Source organism: Abramis brama (genome assembly GCF_963993115.1).
Source record: "Abramis brama genome assembly, chromosome: 13".
In the NCBI taxonomy this organism is placed as follows: Eukaryota; Metazoa; Chordata; class Actinopteri; order Cypriniformes; family Leuciscidae; genus Abramis; species Abramis brama.
In genome coordinates this window covers 33577102-33591063 of record NC_139975.1, presented here as the reverse complement: position 1 = coordinate 33591063, position 13962 = coordinate 33577102, and the positions used below count along the sequence as shown (strand labels likewise).

Genomic DNA, 13962 nt, shown 5'->3' with positions numbered 1-13962 from the left:
TTAATAAGCATTAGTCTATATTTAATCTATAATTTATGCTGTGCAGACTGTTTGATAACTTCATTCAATCATTTTTTGTATGTTAGACAGGAAGGCCAAAGGTAAATATGACATTTATTATAGGTTTATGTGAGGATTGTTTGTTAAGTTCACTTAAATTAAAAGTTGTCATATTTTTTTTTTAAGCCTAATGTTAAAAAATTGATATAGCTTTCAATTACACTGTAATGTTGGATGGCTATAATTAATGTGTAAAATTAGGGGGGAGAAATCATTTTTATCCAGATATCAATAGCTGCATTAGTATCAGTAAAAATGGTCTTTATGTTGTCTCTACATTCATTTGTAGATTAACTGTGAAATGATTACATTATAAAATATATAAACTAATATAAACCTAAACAAATGTAAGTGTTTTTAATTGTGGAAAAAATGTGTGATTAATCAAGTTAATATATATATATATATATATATAAGGTGGCCTTTTTCCACCTTAGAAACATAGGTTTCTAACATTTTCTAAGGTGGCCTTTTTCCACCTTAGAAACATTGCTAAGCTACGTAATATGCTATCAGTTTCTGATGCAGAAAAGTTAGTTCATGCATTCATGACCTCGAGACTAGATTACTGTAATGCTTTATTAGCCGGTTGTCCTGCATCCTCAATAAACAAGCTACAGTTAGTCCAAAATGCAGCCGCTAGAGTTCTTACTAGATCAAGAAAATATGATCATATAACACCGATTTTATCATCACTACATTGGTTACCTATAAAGTTCCGTATTAATTACAAGGTATTGCTACTGACTTATAAAGCCCTAAACGGCTTAGCTCCAGTCTATTTAACGGATCTTCTATCACCCTATAATCCATCGCGCTCTTTAAGATCAATAAATTCAAGGCTTTTGGTCATACCTAGGATATCCAGATCCACCAAAGGAGGGAGAGCATTTTCACATTTGGCTCCAAAACTCTGGAATAGCCTTCCTGATACTGTTCGTTGCTCGGACTCACTCTCCCAGTTTAAAACTAGATTAAAGACGCATCTTTTCAGCCAGGCATTCATATAATATTGTTAATCTCACAGTTTCAAACTACAATCCGGCCTCTAGTTCATAAATGCCAGAGGAGAACTGGCCCCCGACTGAGCCTGGGTTCTCCCAAGGTTTTTTTTTTCTCCATCAGGTCACCTGATGGAGTTTTAGGACACCATTAGGCCGCTTGATGGAGTTTTTTCGGTTCCTTGCCACTGTTGCCTTTGGCTTGCTCAGTTGGGGATATTTTGGGGATATTTAATTTTATTCTATCAATCAATAAATTCCACTAGAAACAAACTTTGTTGTATTATTTTATTTTAATACTGTGAAGCTGCTTTGATACAATCTGTATTGTGAAAAGCGCTATACAAATATACTTGATTTGATTTGATTTGATTTGATATATATATATATATATATATATATATATATATATATATATATATAATATCCATGGTTAGTCATGGGTTGTGTATGGCATTAAAAATGAAAAAAATGGCATTAAAAGGCATTGAAAAGGCATTAAATTTAAATTGAAGATCCCTGCAGAAACCGTACTCGGTTACTAACGTAACCTCGGTTCTCTCTAGAAGAGGGAACGAGTACTGCGTAAGATATCTTACGCTAGGGGAAAATCCTTTTTCCGCGAGATATTGAAGCCAAAAATTATCCTTAATTTTGTAATAATGCAAAACGTGTTGCGGCAGCATACAGACATGGGCGAGGCAGCTCGCGCGCCTATTGGCTGTTCTGCGGCAACTGCAGCAGCCTATCGAGCGAGGCCTGGCGGGACACCAGACCCAATGAGGGTGCTTCGCGCCCGCTGCGTCACATCCCGCCGAAACGGGCGTGGTCTAGGCCTATAAATACCGCTCGCAGGCAGCTATTATCTGGTTTTTCATCATCGAAACAACCAGAGCGTGCGCATGCACGGCAAGATACGCAGTACTCGTTCCCTCTTCTAGAGAGAACTGAGGTTACGTTAGTAACCGAGTACGTTCTCTTACGAGAGGTCTCTGGTTAACTAGACCGACAGCAGCCTGGCCTGCAGGGCGGGAACCTCTAGGTTGTAAAACCTTATAAATGTAGACGGGGAGGCCCAGCCTGCCGCCGTACAAATATCTTGCAAGGCAATCCCACTCGACCAGGCCCACGAAGAGGCCATGCCTCTCGTGGAGTGCGCTCTGACACCCAACGGGCACTGCATGCCCTTGGAGGCGTATGCTAGCGCTATAGCATCAACTATCCATCTGGATAGGCTCTGTTTCGACGCGGCTAGTCCCTTAGAACGTCCACTGAACGAAACAAAGAGCTGCTCTGTCTGTCTGAAAACAGACGAGCAAGACACATAAGCTCGTAATGCCCTGACCGGGCAAAGGAGGCCTGCGTCTCTTTCCTCATCAGGGACCGGTAGGGCTGACAGGGAGATGACCTGCGCCCTAAACGGTGTGTTGAGGGATTTTGAAACATAACCCTGCTTAGGTTTGAGTATAACTTTTGAGTCATTAGGCCCAAATTCCATGCACGTCGCGCTCACAGAGAGCGCGTGTAAATCCCCTATGCGCTTCACTGAAGCGAGAGCCAGCAGAAACACAGTCTTGAAAGACAGATGTTTCAGATCAATCGTCTGTAAGGGCTCGAATGGTCCACCTTTCATGGCTTCCAGTACCGTAGAAAGGTCCCATACGGGGACTGAGGGAGGTCTGGGAGGATTCAGTCTCTTAGCCCCTCTAAGGAAGCGGATGACTAAATCGTTCCTTCCTATTGACTGACGAAGCGTTGTTCTTGAGAACGCTGCTATAGCCACCACATAAACTTTGAGCGTGGAAGGGGTCCTGCCCTTATCCAACAGCTCTTGTAGGAAGGAAAGCACCTCCGTCACTCCACAGTCTGTGGGTGACACGCCACGGGCTGTGCACCAGCCCGAAAACACTGACCATTTCGAGGAGTAGAGCCGTCTCGTAGACGGAGCTCTAGCCTGCGTGATCGTGTTTAATACTCCCTTAGGGAGTTCGACATGTACCCGTTGATGGCCCAGACATGAAGGGACCACAATTCCGGGTGAGGATGCCAGATCGAGCCGTGGGCCTGAGAGAGGAGGTCTCTCCTCACTGGCACTGGCCACGGGGCAGTGCTCGCTAGCTGCATCACAACTGGGAACCAAGGTTGGTTTTCCCAGAACGGTGCTACGAGCAGCACTGAGCATCCTTCTTCCCTGATCCGCTCTATCACCTGAGGCAGGAGAGAGACGGGGGGAAAAGCATAGAGCGGGCGGCGGGGCCATACATGAGCCAGCGCATCCCTGCTCTTGGAGAAAAATTCCGGACAGTGAGCGTTTTCTTGAGACGCGAACAGGTCTACTTTCGCTCTGCCGAATTTCTTCCACAGCAGTTGGACTGTCTGTGGGTGTAGAGACCATTCGCCTGCCGGAACATTGTTCCTGGACAGTCTGTCTGGTCCTATGTTTAGGAGCCCTGGCACGTGCGCTGCTCTCAGCGAGCGCAGGTTGCGCTGAGCCCATACCAGGAGGCGTTCTGTTAGCCTGTACAGGTTCCTGGACCTGAGGCCGCCCTGGCGATTTATGTAGGACACCACAGACATGTTGTCCGAGCGGACCAGGACGTGGTGTCCTTTTATTTGGGGACAAAAACGCGTCAGTGCGTTGTCCACTGCCAGCATTTCGAGGCAGTTTATGTGCAGGAGCTTCTCCCGTTCTGACCACTGGCCGAAGAACGGTCTGCCCTCGAGCAGCGCTCCCCATCCCGAGGTGGATGCGTCTGTGGACACCACTCTCACCCTCGAGGAAGTCCCCAGGCTTACACCTGATTGGTACCAGTCGTCCGCTTTCCAAGGTTTCAGAGCTGTGACGCACTTCTGATTGACCTTGAGGCGAAGCAGACCGGATGCCCACGCTTGGCGTGGGACTCGCGCTTTCAGCCAAAACTGCAGCGGGCGCATGCGGAGCAGGCCCAACTGGAGCACTGATGATGCTGAGGCCATGAGACCCAGCATTTTCTGAAATTTCTTGAGCGGGACAGACGCGCCGAGTTCGCGCTGCACTGAATGTCTACCGCGCGCTGCGGTGATAGTCGCGCTATCATGGACAGCGAGTCCAACTCTGTGCCCAGGAAAGATATTGTCTGACTGGGGGACAGAGAGCTCTTCGCCCAATTGACACTGAGACCCAAATTCTCGAGGTGATCGAGTAAAATGGTCGTGTGCTCTATGAGCACTGAGCGAGATTGCGCTAGGATCAGCCAATCGTCCAAATAGTTAAGTACTCGCACGCCCCTCAGAGCGCCGCATCCATGCACTTCGTAAATGTATGGGGTGCCAGGGATAAACCGAATGGCAGGACTGTGTACTGATATGCCTGGCCCTCGAAGGCGAATCTCAAATATCGCCTGTGACGTGACGCTATCTGTATTTGAAAATACGCGTCTTTCAGATCTATTGACACGAACCAATCTCCTTGGCGAATCTGCGCGAGGATTTTTCTGGTCGTGAGCATCCTGAACTGTCGCTTCACAAGCACTCTGTTCAGTTGCCTTAGATCTAGTATGGGTCTGAGACCCCCGTCTTTTTTCGGTATCTTTTTTCGGTATCGCTGAGTGTGGCTCTGCACGAGCCGCAGGAAGGCATCTTGAAAAAGACGCCGCCCTTTTAGAATGTGTGTCGCGGCGGCGACACACACACACACAGAGTACAGAGAGTAAAGGATATAAGCGCCGGAAAGCGCAGCAGGAAGGCAAGGAAGGCGGCGCGGCCAGCGACTTCAGTGACTCGTCCCGCTGAAGGTGCTCTCTCTCAGACGGCGCGGCTTCTTCTCCAGCTCCAGCGATGCGTGTGCTTCGCTTGAAGGATGAAAAATCAGATAATAGCTGCCTGCGAGCGGTATTTATAGGCCTAGACCACGCCCGTTTCGGCGGGATGTGACGCAGCGGGCGCGAAGCACCCTCATTGGGTCTGGCGTCACGCCAGGCCTCGCTCGATAGGCTGCTGCAGTTGCCGCAGAACAGCCAATAGGCGCGCGAGCTGCCTCGCCTATGTCTGTATGCTGCCGCAACGCATTTTGCATTATTACAAAATTAAGGATAATTTTTGGCTTCAATATCTCGCGGAAAAAGGATTTTCCCCTAGCGTAAGATATCTTACGCAGTACGAGAGACCTCTCGTAAGAGAACCTGTTTAAATATAAGCAGGCCTACAAGCTGGGATTGGTAATGCTGCACTGTAATCATAGTTATTTATTTATATTTTTCATTAAATTTATTATGTGATATTGGTTTTGCTTTGCAGCAGTATTTTATTTCTTATTCTTTTTTTTATTTTATATATATTTTATTTTATTAAAAAGTGTAAACAAATTGTTAAAAAAAAGTTTATAGTAATAAACAACCTGTAGTTTAATGTTTGCATTTCTTTCCCTTACTGTGCCGAAAATAAACCGAACCGTGACTTTAAAACCGAGGTACGTACCGAACCGTGATTTTTGCGTACCGTTACACCCCTAATACCAATCCCAGCTTGTAGGCCTGCTTATATTTAAACAGGGTTTCTGCAGGGATCTTCAATTTAAATTTAATGCCTTTTCAATGCCTTTTTATTGCCATTTTTTTCATTTTTAATGCCATACACAACCCATGACTAACCATGGATATTATATATATATATATATATATTTTTTTAACTTGATTAATCACACATTTTTTCCACAATTAAAAACTTACATTTGTTTAGGTTTATATTAGTTTATATATTTTATAATGTAATCATTTCACAGTTAATCTACAAATGAATGTAGAGACAACATAAAGACCAGTTTTACTGATACTAATACAGCTATTGATATCTGGATAAAAATGATTTCTTCCCCCTAATTTTAAACATTAATTATAGCCATCCAACATTACAGTGTAATTGAAAGCTATATCAATTTTTTAACATTAGGCTTAAAAAAAAATGACAACTTTTAATTTAAGTGAACTTAACAAACAATCCTCACATAAACCTATAATAAATGTCATATTTACCTTTGGCCTTCCTGTCTAACATACAAAAAATGATTGAATGAAGTTATCAAACAGTCTGCACAGCATAAATTATATATTAAATATAATGCTTATTAAAGCTACAAGAGTTCTTTAGTCAATAGCAGTGAGTAATTTTCTCTGGTGCCTTTGTTCTGTGATTAACTTTACTGACAGTAAGCTTTATTGGCTGCTGTCCCTTTAAGAGCAGCTGCTGACAGAAACACGGATCTAACACGCGCCTCATTCTCTCACAACTCTTTGCGTTCATTAAAGACTTAATTTCACTAATTTAAGACTGCTCTTATTTTATGAGGATACTCCCAAAACAGACATTTTGGCAAAATTGTGTTTTATTGTTCGTTCAAGCGTGAAAGAGGACCGTTTTCTGGTGCGCAGTCTGTGCGCACGATCTGGCGCGCATCTTTCTCTGTGTGTGTGTGTGTGTGTGTGTGTGTATGTGTGTGTCACATAGACAGGACATTCACAGGCAGCGCGTTTAAAAACAGCGTTAAACTGGACAAAAATAATCTCATGCGTTAACGCGTTAAAAAAACGCAAAGTGAGCTTCAACAGCGGCTGATGAGAGAAAGTTACTATACATAACTTGGATAACTGCTGTCTGCCTTTTACCGTCGATCTGTGGCTGTCAGACTGCATGAGATTTTACGGCGTTGATTCCCATTGTAGCTACACAATTTAATACCTTTTTACAAACGCTGCAAAATCATTCTTTAATTTGACCACCAACCATGTTCTAAATTGTTTGTCTTCCATGCACTTTCCCAGTTTTCTGGTCTAGTTTTATTCCTGTTGTTCCTGCTGTCCAAAATTACTCGCTCCACCTCCGCAACTTTGCTCCGGCCAGAGGCAATCACCAAACTGTTTCCACGTGTTTTTAATCACACTAACATATTTTGCGACAGCAAATACAAATTATTAATTATGAAGACTATATTCAAATAAATTGATAATATAACATTTTCTTCAAAACCATAACAAAATGTAATGCCTGTAGGATTACAATTTAATGATTTTTAATGCCATTTAAGACCTTAAATATCGCAAAATCAATTTAAGGACTGTTAATGCTTTTTAATGCCCCGCGGAAACCCTGTTAAAAATTAAGGCTGGGAATCGATAAAAAAAAAAATGAACTAATTAATTGCACAATTTACTGTAATTAATTGCAATTCCTCCAAGCTTGTAATCATCAATAATTAGGCCTAAACTTAGAATCACCTAATTAAATGAAACACCGGGGGGGAAAAGGAACAGAAAATAGCCCTATATTAAAATAATATTAAACATAAATATATCAGTGTATTATTATTTTTCAATAATCAATCAACATAATCAATTTAAGTTTTTTTTTCGTCGTTTTTTTTTACTAATTATCAAAATAAAATATAGTCCTACAAAGCTATTATTACCAGAGCATGTGATCAGAGCAGGTCATTTTACCATTGTTGCCAGCATGACTATACCAGCTCAGCAAACAGAAGTCTTCTACTGAGAAATTTCACCTTATTTGAGCGGACTTTGCTTTTCCAGTGCGTGATCGGTCCATGATTGGAGTGTTTGGGCCGTTAACGACAGAGCAGAACGCGCAGCGCAAACACGGAGTCGAACATTGAACATTGAGCAGAGAGCGCAGCGCGCAGACACACACACACAGACGGAACGGAGAGTGCGGCGGCGCACACGGAGCGGAAAAGCTTTTTTTCGCCCTGCAGTCGATTTCATTGGTTTAGGTTACAGTGACGACGGGTAAAACCAGAGAATGTCTAATAAGGCAGACGGGCTCTGGTAAAACTTTAGAATCAGCTGCAGGGCGGGATTTTCGTGCAAAAGAGACTTCTTTCAAAAACATTAAAAATAGTAATGTTTCCAAACTTTTGACTGGTACTGTATGTATATATACAGTACCAACTATTTTCAACATTAAAAATAGTAATGTTTCCAAACTTTTGACTGGTACTGTATGTATATATATATATATATATATATATATATATATATATATATATATATATATATATATATACATACAGTACCAGTCAAAAGTTTGGAAACATTACTATTTTTAATGTTTTTGAAAGAAGTCTCTTATGCTCATCAAGCCTGCAGTTAAAAAACAAAAAAACAAACAGTAATATTATGAAATATTATTACAATTTAAAATAATGGTTCTCTTTTTTAATATACTTTCAAATGTAATTTATTTGTGAGGCAAAGCTGAATTTTCATCAGCAAGTACTCCAGTCTTTGGTGTCTTATGATCCTTCAGAAATCATTCTAATATGCTGATTTATGATCAATGTTGGAAACAGTTGTGCTGCTTAATATTTTTTTTATAACCTGAGATACTTTTTTCAGGATTATTTGATGAATAAAAAGTTAAAAAGAACTGTATTTATTTAGAATAGAAATCTTTTGTAACAATATACACTACCGTTCAAAAGCTTGGGAACAATAACTATTTTTTTTTAAAAGAAATTAGTACTTCAATTCAACAAGGATGCGTTAAATTGATAAAAGGTGATGGTAACGATTTATATTGTTAGAAACGTTTTTATTTTGAATAAATGCTGTTTTTATGAATAAATGCTGTTAACGTTTTACTCATCAATGAATCCTGAAAAAAGTATTCCAAAAAAATATATTAAACAGCACAACTGTTTCCATCATTGATAATAACTGAGTATCAAATCATCATATTAGAATGATTTCTGAAGGATCATAAGACACCAAAGACTGAAGTACTTGCTGATGAAAATTCAGCTTTGCATCACAAAAATAAATTACATTTTAAAATATATTAAAAAAGAGAACCATTATTTTAAATTGTAATAATATTTCATAATATTACTTTTTTTTTTTTTTTTTTTAACTGCAGGCTTGATGAGCATAAGAGACTTCTTTCAAAAACATTAAAAATAGTAATGTTTCCAAACTTTTGACTGGTACTGTATATATATACACAAAGTAAAAATGTATTTGACTGATAACCACCCCTGTGGAGCTGCTTGAGAACAGAGTGGTATGCATTCTTTGAAGCAATGTAGCTATGGTCCAGTATATTACTGTCCCTGGTGGGGCTGGTGATGTGCTGTCTGAATTTAGGCAGTTTGCAGGTAAGGTTAGATTGGTTAAATTCACAGAGAATGATAGTGAAAGTGTCCGGGTAACGTTGCTCCGTGTGTGTCATTTGCTCTTAAGCACGCGTAGGCTACAGGATCGTAGCTCCGCCGAACTATAATGTCAAATAAAATGTTGGAATGCTCAAAAGTCGGCAAAAAGTTGTTTGGTGAGCTGTTCCTGATGTCAAGGAGTTTGTTTCTAGTAAAACTGATGGGGAAAATTGTTACATCTAACAGGACAAACAAACAAGAACAGTAAAAGTACTGAAGAGCTCAAAACTGAAGCAGCCATCCGTGGCACCATCTTGATGAATCCAATGTGGTTAGGATGTGGTTGAGAGTTAGTTGCATATAATTATGCACAATTTACTGTTATTACTATGGTAAGTACATGTAACATATCTAACAAGGACACAGTAAAATAAAGTGTTACCAAATTCATTAATTTAAGAGGAGTTTGACCATACTAGACCCTTGAGTACACACACAAACATCTCCAATTAATAACAACCCTGTCATATTTCTCCTATTTTCAGAAACAAAGGAGAACAGACGTGACTCCTCTCCTCACGGGTCCTCCTTCGCCAGGCCTCAAGGAGCGGCCCACTTTACCTCCCCAGGACCCTCTCACATGGGCTCGGCCCCCCGCCACCCCCCGATGGTGCACCCTGGGGTGATCTGTGACGGGTGCGAGGGGCGGGTGCGGGGGACTCGGTTCAAGTGCACGGTTTGCCCAGATTACGACCTGTGCTCTTCCTGCAAGGGCAAGGGCCTTCACAAGGAGCACGCGTTTCGGACCATCTACTTCCCCAGGAGCAACTTGTTCGAGGTGATGCACGATTCACTGATTCTGTGTGTTTTAATGTAGGGCTGATATAGATGATCCAAGCTGCCCAAAACATGAGAAATCTTTATTTTAAGCTTCAAGCATAATGTTTAACATGGCTTGCCTGTCAGGCGCTTTCACATGTGTGTGCTGTTTAATGTGTGATACGTTTCCCCGGCGCAAAAGTTTCATTTTTCAGTTAAATCCTTACCTGTAAGTGTTACAAATCTACATGAGTATTTACATTTTGAATGAATGCTTGTCCTGACAGTCTGCATTAATCTTCAGACTTTACTGAATGAGTGCCTTCTGACAGGCATAACAGAGGAAGACAATTTAATATTCATCGCAACAATATTTATTTTGCTGAAATATTTGTTAATGGACGTTAAATTTAAGTTTAAAGGTCAACATTCAAGTATTTGTAATTCAAGTATTTTTTGACAGTGGTAACTGTATGTATTTGAATATAAATGTAAGACGTTTCTAACATTTACTGGATTAAGAAATGACAGTAACAAGTCACGGAATGAATGTGTGTGTTCCTGCAGAACATTCCTCTTATTTCTTAATACTGAGTTTTTTTTTTCTTTCTTTATTATCTTTATTAGTTGTCATGTAAAACACGCAAACTGATGGATGGATGAATAAATCAAAAGTACAGCTGTTCAATAAATCCAATGGTGACATGGTCTGTGAATACTAAAGCTCAAAAAGACTGTGTAAGAAGTCTTTTGTAAATATATAATGTGCTTGATCTGCATGTCTCTGTGTGAATGAGATGTGCCGCTTCGTCTACTACTCAAGCACTCGACGCGCTCATGGTGTTTTCAGCATCTCATAAACAATATGAGGACATTAATACATGAACATTTCCAGAGCTGCTCTGAGAGAACGCCTAATGAGCATTTCCATCATTTTATTTACAACTACAATAAAAGTTCGGTTTAACTAAATTATGACAGAAATATATTACTATTGTAGGCCTACAATAAAACATACTTCTCAAAATAATAATAATAACAACAATACAATTTATTTAAACATTATTTAAAGAATATATTTTTGTCCATGGTTTAATTTAGTAAATCTGTTTTTCAGCACTTCCCCCAAAAATAAAAGGATAAAAGTTTAAATTTTAATTTGATTACCACCGTTTTTGATAATATATTTATATTAAATCATAAAAAGAAACATTAATTTTCAGAATAAAATACATTTCATAGGACTCTATTATTTTTAAATATTTTAATAAATTATTACTGTTAAAAATAAGTTGTTAATATAATTCATTATCAATTATTGAATTTAGTTGATTAGACATGTTTTAATTTTAATAAACAAACAAATGGATTCAAGTTTGTTATAATAAAAGCATTTGTTCAACCAAAAAAAACAGTTTTCATTCATTTAACTGTCATTTTAACTGATGATAATAATAATAATAATAATAATAATAATAAACATAATTTAATAATACTGTTTGTTTATTTATGTAATAGATGATTAATACCGCAAACTGTGATATTTTCAGTTATATAACATACTTTGAAAATCTCATACCATTACAACCCTACACAAAAAAGTAACTCAGTAACTTTTACTCTGAGAATTTTTTTGGATTTTTTTTTAAAATTAATTTTACTTGTACTTACGTAGAATTTCATTGTAGTAGTAGTACTTTACTGAGAGACCACTGTTATGATAGCATGATTTATGATCTCTTTCAACAAAGTCTTTATATGTGTTTTACATTTACATTTCTAATATCATCATATTTCATCCTGTAATCTGATGTTATTCTCTTTGCAGCTCCGGTGACTCTGGATCCAAACACAGCAGCTCCTCGTCTCACACTTTCTGCTGATCTGACCAGTGTGTCGTATAGTCGTGTATATAAAACTCTTCCTGATAATCCAGAGAGGATTGATGAGTATGCATGTGTCCTGGGATCTGAGGGCTTTAACAGAGGACTCCGGGCAATTTTTAAGTTAATCTTGATCGTTAGACCTTTGTGAGTACTGTCTATAGAAAAAAAACTAACCGGATCGATGCTTGCAACACAGAGCTACTACAGTTAATGTCCAGAGCTCCCACTCAGCTATAACGCCAGTAATGGGGGCATATACATAAAGAGTCTTTGTGCCTGTTAACAGACTCACAATGCAATTAAAATGTCTGTCCAACATGAACAGGGCCCTTACATGACAACAAGATGCGTTTAGCAACTTAGCCATTGTTTAAATTCGCCTAAATAGTGTTTTAGACGGGTAGCTGTAGTCTCGCGCTGAAGTCCCGTGGGAACTCAGTTGTAGCCGGAAAAAGGTAAACACATGGAAGAGGCTTTTGAGTTTGATGGTCGTCCTTATTTATTCGAACCCGTGTATAGAGAACTAGCCTCACAAGAGTTGGAACACATTACCTCCACAGTGGTTGCACGCGTCTTCGTCCACGGAATGGCATTTTTCTTCAACCGGCCCCGCTGTGTTGTGTCTGTGTAGTCATCTTTTTCAAAGTGTTCGCTGCAAATGCGGTAATTAGGGATGGGAACCGAGAACCGGTTCTTCTTCAGAACCGGTGCCCAGTGAATCGATTCCTTGGAACCGTTAGTATCTGCTTAACGATTCCGCTTATCGGTTCCGCTCGTTCAAATGTGACACGACGTCACACACGTGCTGCGTTGTTTTGGTTCAGAACGTAGCAAACACTATGAGCAAACATGGCATCGAGGCAGAAGCGCTCTGACCGCGTCCTAACTACATGCGACGCGATAAAAAGTATAATTTTCCATGTTAATCAAAGTTTAACCAGCCGCGACACGCGACGATTCTATTTGAAACGGATCCTATTTTACTGCGACGTCGCGCTGGAACAACAATCTCAAGTGTGGCAATGATAATATCAGGTACTATTTTTGTGCTTTATTTAATGTTAAAAGCGTGTATAAAGTGACTGAATATCATTTAGTGCTCCCAGCTTTGTAGCTGTAAAAACAACAATGGATAAGTCACATCAGATCTTGAAATTAAACAAATGGAAACAAAAACGTTCAAAATGTGAAGAAAACCCGTGTATTATTTGACAAAGATTGTTTTAGTAACTCAATAGCCTAATCCAAATGAGCACTGTTAATATTCCAAAAGACACAAGCTCTTCCTAAACTGTTTTCAGTCTGTGTTTTTAGTTTTTATGGCACATAAATGGCAGTTTTTTTTTTTTTTTTGTCCGGACCAATGAATGTGAAAATTGTCAGTTTCCTAATCCTAAGGCACTCTTCTTGATAAACTTTCAAGGCACACAGGTTGAGAAACACTGCCCTAGGCTATAGGTCCCTGGACTTTACTTTGAGAAGTAGCTCACCTACTTAGGTTTGTTCTGAGGTTGCTACACATAATTTGTGTATACTCTGTGCTGTGTCTTCTGATCAGATATTAAAGCGAGTTAATACAAACAAATTTGTACTTATTCCCTCACCCAATAAGAATCGATAAGAGAATCGATAAGGAATCGGATCGATAAGCAATATCGATAATGGAATCGGAATCGTTAAATTCTTATCAATTCCCATCCCTAGCGGTAATCTTTAGTGCGTAGTACTCTTGTGGGAGTTTGCACATCAAGTTGAAGTACAACTAGCCACAACTGCAGAATATCGAGGTCATGGAAAGGAAAACTATGAAAATGTAAATTCTTGTATTTTCGCATTCTGTTGCCACAATTCGGAACGGTACAAACGCTAACCATTTCTTCACTTGTGAGCAACTCTGATCATCACTCTTCACACACACGACGCTCCTCCCACCTGCACACTGTTGTTTACCTTTTTCCGGCTACAACTGAGTTCCCACGGGACTTCAGCGCGAGACTACAGCTACCCGTCTAAAACACTATTTAGGCGAATTTAAACAATGGCTAAGTTGCTAAAC

The 13962-nt window shown here is 39.7% G+C and overlaps 1 protein-coding gene across 1 annotated transcript in view; it reads right to left on the bottom strand.

The window, feature by feature from the left end:
• The window catches only part of plp1a (proteolipid protein 1a), a 53140-nt gene extending 39862 nt beyond the window's left edge, over positions 1 to 13278 (bottom strand). The window contains exon 1 of the mRNA XM_084134030.1: positions 12459 to 13278. The gene's annotated coding sequence lies outside the window, so the exon portion shown is untranslated. The remainder of the gene's footprint in view (positions 1 to 12458) is intronic.
• Positions 13279 to 13962: the final 684 nt, after the last annotated feature.